Here is a 10,592-nt window from a genome sequence, read left to right as displayed (position 1 = left end):
TGTTATCCAAGTTCACCCATCATTTCTGAAACATATCTCCATCACCCCCAATTCCCCTAATCATCCTAAATCCCAAGCCCCCAGGGTAAATTTCGGTACAAAACTGACACAAAACTTTGACATATAGAAAATTTGCAATGAGCATATCTACAGCTCAAACTGAAAAACGTGTTTTTTACTAAGGGCACAAAATATTTTTCCATGGTACATTCTCGTAGAAACAGTGGCGTAGCAGAAGGCCCCCCAGACCCAGCGGCGAGGGGTGGCCCCGGCACTTAAGGAGCCCCCAAGCTAAACGAAAAAGTAGTAAATAGGGCTCCCGTAATTTTATTCGGTGGTACTTGCCGATTCACGATATTTTTCTGATATTATTATAATGAACAAAACATATAAATTCAATAGTAAACAATGAAGGTTACAAATAATCCCGAAAAATAGAGAAATTAGCCAAATTATATTTGAAAAAACGTAGGTATAGAGTTTCCACTCCCAGCATATCACTCCCTGAGCTCCCCTATTTAAGAGTTTTTATGTTCATCAAACTTGTCGGCACTCTCTGTAAACTCCACCTGATGATCATTTTATTGGGCGGCTTCTTTAAATTTCATAAAATTTTTGAACCAGATCGGAGAATTGAATAGGGGGCTAGAAACGGATATATCCGTTATTAGAATAAAAATTAATCCTTTGTGAAATCAGCATGTTGATATTTTTTGTTAAATCTGATCTTTGTATTATTGTATTTAATTATTGATCGTTCTTATAATGTCAGAATTTTTCAGGCTTCTGAGCAATTTTCTCTTTCATATCTTCAGTGACACTAGAAAACCAGTAACTGCGGGGTGTTGAAATAATTTGTTTTTCGAAAAAAAAAATTCTGTATAATGGAATGGCTCAAACGATGAGTCTTTGACTCGTACATACTAATCTTTCAACAGTAAATTCTTGAGGTCAGTGTAACACTTTTTTCCTAAACCATTTTTTCCGATCAGGCCCTGATAAAAAAATATACATTTTAAGTTTTCATAATGAGCTTGTACCACTCTGGAAAAACAAAATTACCTTCAGAATAACAAGCTACTTCTGTGACACTACACATCTGTGGATCTTTCAAATAGAGTTGTATTCAGCCAAAGTACCCAATTTTTCAAATTTTACAGATACTTTTTGAGTTTTGAGCACCAGATTACTCGAAAACGGCGCATTATATAAAAAAATATAAGAAAAAAGTTCAAATATTCATTAGATAGCTTCCAACTCAGTTTCAAGAGTTGGGTATTTTTATGGAACTGAATGGTCATAATGAGAAAACTGGAAGACGTGGGTAATATCCTGTGTTCGAAACATCAATAATGAAAAACTATATTCCAAAATTCATTTCATTCGATAAAATTGTTTGTGAGATAGAACTGAAAATAATATTTTTTTGTGGTTTTTCAACAGCCCTCATATTTTACACCGAGGCGATTCGGAAAAAATGGAATTGGAAAAAAGTGCTTCTTATGACCTCAAGACTAGTGTAAAAATATTTGTACGAGTCAAAGACTCACCCTCTATATAATTTTCATCAATTTTTCTTTATTATTAGTGTCTGAAAAACTTCAAGAAAAACTTATCATAAATAACATAGCCTTCGGCTAAAATCCTGCGGGTGGGCCCCTCCATTTAGCTCTACCGCCACTGGTTACAAAACTATTTCCTATACAAAAAAGTGAAAAATTACAATTTGCGGGGGCCAAGATTTATATTTTTGTTTTATTCTTGTATTAGGTAACCATTCTATAATTTTTGTGAGTAACATAGTCCCAATTGTACCGGTCAGATCAGATCGAAGCCGAGTTCGACGTTAAATTCTGCTTAAACCTAAACTGGGGGCCTTATGAAAGGAAAAACCTAGTTCGAACATATGGATCATGCAAAAAATTTTTGAATTAACCGGGTCATGAAAAATTTTCTCAGTCTGCAGTGAAAATACAATAGAAAATCAGACAGCTCTTTCAAATGCTTGACATAATGAATGATGAGGATTTTTGTTTTGTTTTGAAGAAAATAGGTTGAACTGCTGGTAAGCTTGAGTAACAGATGATCATCATCGGAAACCACTAGCGGGCGTGCCACAGTGAAAGAGAACTTCTATACGGGAAATAACGAAGTGGCTGGCGTCGGTATGGCCCAATTCCTAACATTTTGGGGTCGCAAGAAATCCCCATTGAAACCGCTTCCACCGAAGACCCAATTGCTGGTGAAAGTCTTCTCCGAAACGTGTGGAATTTCCTCGTTCATTTTGAATCGTGAATCAGTTCGGAAATACTACAGATTTTCGAGAATCCAGGTCCATCTCCTTCGGATAACGTAATTTTTTTTCAAACAGCTCTTATCGAGGATGTATTCATACAGAATTATAAACGGAATAACTGCAATTTATTAACAGTCGAGTTTGACCGTTAGGCATCTGAGATGATGTGAGAATAAACTATATAATCAATTCACCATGAAAAAACACTTTGATGGGCAGATTTCGAGTTGCTCATCTCTAGTAGGTTATTCTTTATTTTGAGTTGATTCAATTTGGAACGGGATAATTCATTTTTGCATATATTATCTATTAGCTCGAATTATCCACCGGAGGCACTTCTGCGAAATACTCAGACACTATTTGTAGTCAAATTTCTTAAGATCCCGTGGAACGTTTCGGGAAATTTGTAGAGTTCACTCTCAGTTTACTACAAAGACCATCCTTTTGGTGATCTTTCAGTTTTTATTTCACCCTGATATCTTGATTTCTTTTGAATATACACTTCAGAGACAAACTCTGTACACGTATTCAAATAAAAGCCTGGAATTCTACAGTAATTTGAAACAAAAAGAACATAATTGACATTTTTCAATACATACTTCGTATGCCCACCTCTACCGGAGATAACTGCACCCAATTGAATACGAATGTCTCTTTGAATTTCATTCCAGAGAAGCTCAATTGGATTCAGATCCTGGCTACATGCAGACCATTCTTGTCGTTGGATAAAAAATTGTTAACCAATATTTGGATGAGTTTGGATGATTGGTCAACAAATTGTTAACCAATATTTGGATGAGGTTGATATCTAACGATAACCGCATGTAGCAAATATTGTTAATAACAATATTACAACACCACAATGCTGTTTTGCATTGTCGTGCATTAAAATGAATTCAAAATAATACTTACCCAAGATATGCATTTTGATGCGTTGAGTTTTACCCACTCGACTCTATATTGTGCTTCACGTTATCTAGAGTTATATTATATTATATTACTCACTGTTTTTCAGAACACTATAGTTTTTTTTTTTTTTTTTTTGGTGTAGCAGGGGGAATATCTGCAAGACAGACGAACCACCCTCATCTCCTGAGGGGGAACAGTGTGGGGTTTCTCACTCTCCAGAGCTCGAGACCCACTAAAAACACTCAACTGCTTCTTGAATTTTGGTTCCGGGCATTTGCCCATAAACCGTTCATCTCTCGGTCGGTTTTCTTCTTGCACACTATCGTGCTGGGATTTATGTGTTTATCCTCTATTGGATTAACACTTTATTGAATTTTTCAATAAGTTTCTGTTGTTATTTTAATCTCTTTTTAATTGATCTCTTGGTCTCCTTCGGTAAATTCGCATTCTCCTTTTGTCTTCCTCTGGGTCGTAATCCACTAGTCTCCTGAGTTCTTGATTCGGATGGTTTTTCGCTGTTTCGAATAATTTCTCTGCTTTTCTGTTCATGAATTCCGTTATGGTTTCCCATTTCAGGTCCTTATAAATCTGTCTATTCCTGACAAACTAAGGTGCATCTATTTCACATCGTAGCAGCTTGTTTTCAGTGGCCTGAATTCTTTTGATATGGCTCTTTGCCGCGAAACCCCAGGCAACTGATCCATAAGTCAGTTGAGGCCTAGCAACGGCTTTGATTATCTTCAATTTTGTCTCTTTCGACATGTGGCTTCTTCTTCCTATCAGAGGATAGAGTCATCGCTGCTTTCGTTTTGTCGATTGCTTGTTTGATATGACTTTTCCAGGTAAGTCCTTTGTCAAGCGTTATTCCTAAATATTTGGCTTCATTTTTCCAGTCGATTTCTTCCCCGTCAATATCCAGTTTTGTTGTGGGTCGCAGTCTTCTCTTCTGTAGTAATATTGCTTGGCTCTTTTGTCCATTGAGCTTGATTTTCCACTTTATGCACCAGTCATTTGTTTCGTCAATCGTCTCTTGTAGAACTCGTTCTATTACTTCTGGGTTGCGGTGTCGAGTTGCTATGCCTGTGTCGTCAGCATATAATGTTAGCATGGTTCTTGGATTTTTCGGAATATCGTGGATGTATATGTTGTACAGAAGTGGCCCAAGTACTGATCCTTTGGGTACTCCAGCCTCTATATCTCTTGTTGAGGAGCAGTCTCCTCCCACTTTTACGAAAAATCTTCTATTTTTGAGATAATTCCTGATCAACTTGCATATTTTGATCGAATATCCAGCACATCTCATCTTATATATTAATCCTTCATGCCATACTCTGTCGAATGCTCTGGCGACGTCTAGTAAAATAAGACTTGTAGCTTGTTTATTTTGGAATCCCTCTGTTATGTACTCTGTGAGCCTTAATAATTGTTGTTCTGTTGAATGCTCTCTTCTGAATCCGAACTGTTCTGGTGGTATTAGTTCCAGATTTTTGGTTTCCTCATTTAGCCTCGTGGCGATAATTCTTTCTACTACTTTTCCTAACGCCGACAGTAGACTTATCGGTCTGTAGTTTTGTGGAAACTTTTTCTCTTTGAATGGTTCTCTGGGTAGTGTTCTATCCTCATAATTCCATTCGCGATATTTGTTAGAGCGGCTATACCTTTTCTAGGTAATTTCTTTAACATAACATTCGTTATTTTATCGCTTCCGGGAGCTTTCCTCTTCTTCAAACTTCTAATTATTTCCCTGATTTCATTTGGCGATGTTGGCTTGTCTATTTCAGCAGTCGCTGGTTTTCTTTCTTCAACCAGTTCTTCCAAACATTCATTATCGTCGTCTATCCTGTAATTTATTCTCGATTCTCGTTCGATCGAGTCCGCCATGCATCTGCCTTATCAGTATTGGTATAAGCCATTCCCCTTTCTCCGTGTAGGGGTGGAATTTCAGTCTTTTCTCCTCGTAGGCTTTTTTGCATTCTCCATGCAGAATGATCTATTGTATTCAGTTCTTGAACCCTTTTGTTCCATCTGCTTGTTCTTAGATCTTTCAGGGCATTTTTCAGAACTTGGCTATGTCGGTTGAGGTTCCTTCTATTTAGATCATTTTTGTTCATCCTATATATTCTTCTGAGTCTTCGATTTTCTTGTATAAGATCTTTTACTTCTTTAGGCGTATCGCCATGCGGATGACTTGGTGCTGGTCTCTTCACCCTTCTTGTGCTTTTTTCGTAAGCTTTCAATATAATCTCTTCCAGTTTATCAACCGCACATTCCAGATCGTCTGGAGTGCTTATTGTTGGAATTTCTGTTATTTCCGATTGTATTAAATGGCTGCATTTAGTCCAATTGGTATATTCTCTCATTTCCAGCAGTTTTTCTCTTGGTTCTTCTCCAATTGTCAATTCCACGGGATTGTGGTTTGAGGTTCCATCTTCCAAAGTTTCAATCGAGAATTCTTGAGTTATATTTTTCAATATCGCGATATCTATTACATCTGGTATTCCTCTTCCAAAAGCAAGATATATCGGTAGCTCTGGTCAAATAACTATGGCATTTTGTTTTTCGGCGAAATCCTTGAGTTTTTTGCCATTTCTATTCTCTGTTATGCTGTTCCATAATGGGGATTTACAGTTGAAATCTCCGATGGATAGGTAGTATCTTCAGTTAAGCGAAAGTAAACTAAGTTGTTAAGTTTATCTCCACCCATACCCACCTGAGGATGGTATCGTTCTTTATAGCTAGATGCGTGTTAACTCACCCCAGTAAACATCAGTTTTTAGTTTAATTATGAATTTTTTATTTTCATCATGTATCGGCCAAATCAGGAGATATACAGGGCGAACCTTTGACTCGAACAATTATAATATTTCAACAGTAGATTATTGGGGTCAAAAGAGACTTTTTTCCCTACCATTTTTTCCGAATCGGCTCGGTTTAAAAGATACAGGCAAACAAAAAAATTATTTATGTTCGACTGAATCATAAACACTTTATTTATGAATTCGTTTAGTGTCCATAATTGACTACTTTATTGGACACCACTTTATTGGACAACACTACTAGATGCAAATAACACTTTATTCAAGGAAGAAAAATTGAACTTTGACTTTGAAACAAAATTATGAATGACTTTTCTAAGCATTAGTGTGGTAGTGAATATTAAAAACAAATTTTTTGTTATCCTAAAAATGCATGCCTGAGGAAGTCGAGCTCGAAGTGGAAGCACACTTTTCGATCTGCAATACTCTTGATGCTATCATCAACTACTTCCTGGCCCAATATTCTGGTGGTACAACTTATTTTAGTACTCTCCGATTCATCTATGTAGTCCATAGCGAAGAACTTTTGTGAGCTTTCAATTCACTATTGAATAAGCCAGAATACTGTATTCTGTTGATTTTACAATGTCCTTCGTTTTACACGACTTGTTATAGGCTGCGTACATATTTTTATAAGCACTTTTAAAATTAATGGGTAAGAGAGATTCTTTGTCGTTTACGGCTAAATTTTCTACGCTTTCTTCTCCAGCACTATCCATTTTTTTGGATTATTGTGACGTTTGTCACAAAATTAAGGAAGTAAACAACTGTGTTTACTAAGGTTGCTAAGGTTCGCTGGTTACTAAGGTAAGATAATCAAAAGCACACTTAATGTTTTTCAGTGATAAGCCATTTCAGAAAATAAAATTTCTGCATTGCAGTCGAACATAAAGCTTTGTATGCAACTTGTACATAATTAGGCTTTATGGACTCGCCCAAGTTATTGGCCTCGCTCGCTTTGCTCGCTCTGCCATAAACTTTTGGACTCGTCCATAAAGACCTAATTTATGTACTTGTTACATAAATAGCTATTCTAGTCCTATCTCACAAACTGTTTTATCGAATGAAATAAATTTCAGAATATTGTTTTCCATTTATTTCTTGAATCTTTTTACAACACAAAATATCACCCACGTCTTCCAGTTTTTTCATTAAAACCATTACGAACCATAAAAATACCAAAAATTCAAAGAACCCAACTCTTGAAACTATATGTTCGACGCCATCTTATGAATATTTGATCGTTTTTTAAAATGAAAGTATTCCTCATATTTTCTCGTATAATGCGCCGTTTTCGTGTAATTTGATATTCAAAAATTAAAAAGTAATTATGTTTGAAAGATCCACTGATCCTCAGATGTGTAGTGTCACATATTCTGATTCTGAAGGTAATTTTGTTTTTCCAGGGGTGGCACAGCTCATTAAGAAAACTTATATGGACATATCTTTTTATCAGGGCCGAATCGGAAAAAAGGATATAAAAAAAGGGTTTCTTTTGACTTCAAGAATCTACTGTTAAAATATTTGTACTAGTCAAAGACTCACCTTGTATACCTGCATGGACTTTTTTTGAGTGAATATGTTCTTTATAAAATCTCAGTTTCGATGAAGCTACATATAACTATAATATAACCGAACAGAAGCGGATTCAGGGTTCGTCTATTATTTTGTTCAAGTATAGGAGGCTCGGTGGGAGGGGTTGGGCAATAAAAAATATTTAAAAACGACTCGTGTTGATGATGAATCAACTTTGGATATTCAGGCATCCTGTCATTTCCCCATTTGTGGTCCAACATGTAATAATTATTTTCCTAGCAAATGTGGAAAGTAATACTTTTCAGCAAGAGACAGAAGTTTCGATCCAGCAGTCGAGTGCGGAAAAGCCATTTTCCGAGTTAAATCAAACACTTTCACGGAGAGTTTTCGTGATAGTCTTGGTAAGTATATCAAAAATTCTTGAGTTCGGGCATGGAGACATGATATAGGTTGTAGGGAGTAAACGCCTGACATTGAAACTTTAATTTAAATCAACACTGAATAAAGTACGTTCAACTATTGTTAACGTACAGCTAACTGACGGTCAGGGGTTGAAAATTAGGACGCAGTTGCTGTTGCTTGAAATTGAAAGCTGGAAGCTGATGGAGTATTGTCATAAGACAAGAAGTAAATAATTTTTTGTGTGCTCAGCCCTTAGAGATAAGTTAGAATTTTACTATTGACGCATAGAGACATGTCAAAATGTTATGATCGAGGCTACTCTTCAATATTCGCCTGCGGAAAAACGCTGCTATTCCTTTTACGCAAATGCACGCATATGCATTTGTAAAATTGCCTCTTTTCAACGTCATTGTGTGTGGAAAGTAATATTTTCAGAACGTGAGTAGGAAAAATGATTCTAATGCTTTTTTATATCTGCGTCTTGATTTCTGCCTCAGCACCATCTTCTAGCTAGTGAATATCACAGACGATTAAACAAATAGGTAATTGGGTGCGTTCAGAATTAGGACGAGGAAATTTGGGCACTGGAACTCGCGTAAATATGCTCAAGACATTATACCTCCGACTTCTTGATTGAATCATCCAAGTTCGCCTAATGAAGAGATGTGTTAAATATTTTCATAGTGTGCCAAGCTATGTAGACGTGAATACAGTTAGGCCATGAGAACACGTTTCCGTTATGTCGCACAGCTCTGTTTGTGAAATGTAACGAGTGACAAAGGCAATGAATATTTATTTATTTATATGGAGTTTCTATTGAAGTACGAAATGAACCACTTAATTTTAGGAAATGGAAAATTGAGAAATTCCCAGGTTTTGTTGTTGTTTGGTTGTGAGTTCTTGAGATGAGAGGGCGTTTCTCCAGATCGTTGCCCCCGTGAAGCCGCTCCTGTTTTTCCACTCTTTCAAGTTCTGCGAATGAAGAATCTCACGGATTAACATGTTCAACTTAAAAGAAAAAGCACACTTTTTTCAAAGCCTTTATTCATTTCTCGATTTTATCTCAAATCATTTGTAAAGTCCCCGAGAAAAAACTCTCCGTCGCCACTGCTCAAACGGTCTACTAGAATGAATTCTGCATAGTAGTGGCTACATCTCGAGTGGCTGCTAATTTCACACTGGTATTTTTATATATTTCTGAATTATTGTTTCCATTTTAATACTCACTCATATTTATTCAACAAAGACAAATAATAATCGAACACCGCATGCATATTTTTTAGTTCACATTCGTTTTTCCTTTCATATAGAAAATGGTTTTCGATTGACTTTCCCGAATTTTTAGTACTTATATTGTAGATTTTTACTTCCTTGTCTTTATTCATTATTGTGTTTACTACAAGAAACAGGGAGTAAAAATGAAAAGTATAATTCTCTCAGAATTTTACGATGTCGATAATCATCATTTTCGAAATACCAAGTTTTAACGACGGCAGAATGTCGTAAGGTAGTCTCGTTACCATTATGTTCTTTCATTTTGTGCTTCACAAAAGAGTGAACAATAGAAAATCCAATTTGATTAATTCTAATCTGAATCTGACGTTTCGCGTGTCGTTCGGCCAAGCAGTGGGGGAGAACACTTTCCGCAAGAGTAAAAAGAAACAATATTTTTCCCAGAAGCGCTTGAGATATACCTGGTGGCCCCTTTCGGCGTCGGAGCTCATTTTCAGGGAGTTAATGAAGATATTTTGAAATTATTTTTGTAATGTGTGCAGAGGGTTTAAAAGCACAATTTAAAATTATCTTCATATATACAGGATGTTCTAAAACACATATATAGACCAAATTTGAATTTTTTAATTGTGACACCCTGTATTTGACCTCAAAAATGGAATTGTAAGCTCAAATTATGATGAGTTTCTTCAGATCACTTTATACCTTAGAAGCACCATTTACGAGAACAGTAGCGGATCTAGGGGTGAGCACAGGGGGCACGTGCCACCTCCCAAGACCAAAAACTCCTTCCTCGCTTGCACTAAATTTTTAAATGATTTTTAAACCTATTCCCGAAAATTCACGTCAGTGGATTCTAATAGTCCACTCGAATCTGGCAGATCTGGACCCGTTTCTGAATACGACTATACATATTTTGTTTTATATTTTCGTGTTATTACTTATGTTATATGACCGATAACCGGTTTTTTTCCACATCTTTTTTTTCTTTTCATCTTGAGAATAGAGAAAGCCTGAATATGTCTGCACATTAGCATAAAAAAGTATTTTTTTCAAATTAGAACGGAAAATTTTAGGTTGGGAGAGATGGGAAAGGAGGAGGGGGTTGTGCCTCCCCCCCCCCACCAAACTCGAATCCTGGATACGCCCCTATTCGGGAATATGGCGAAAAATTCAAAATGAGGAGTTTTTTAATAGCAATTTATGAAAAACAAAAATTGCCTACTCTTTTATACAGGTTTTCCTACACCTGAACCGGATAGTTTCTCAACAATTTTCGATTTTTAATTCGTCTGTGGTGGGCCACCCGGTATTTATCCATTTTATGGAACAGATCAAATTTGATTTGATTAATTCTATGAAGCAGAATACTGCTAGGAAATTTAATTGAAAGAAAATCA

Source organism: Coccinella septempunctata, chromosome 3 (assembly GCF_907165205.1).
Source record: "Coccinella septempunctata chromosome 3, icCocSept1.1, whole genome shotgun sequence".
NCBI classification, from domain to species: Eukaryota; Metazoa; Arthropoda; class Insecta; order Coleoptera; family Coccinellidae; genus Coccinella; species Coccinella septempunctata.
The sequence above is the reverse complement of the archived record's forward strand: the minus strand, read 5'-3'. Positions refer to the sequence as shown.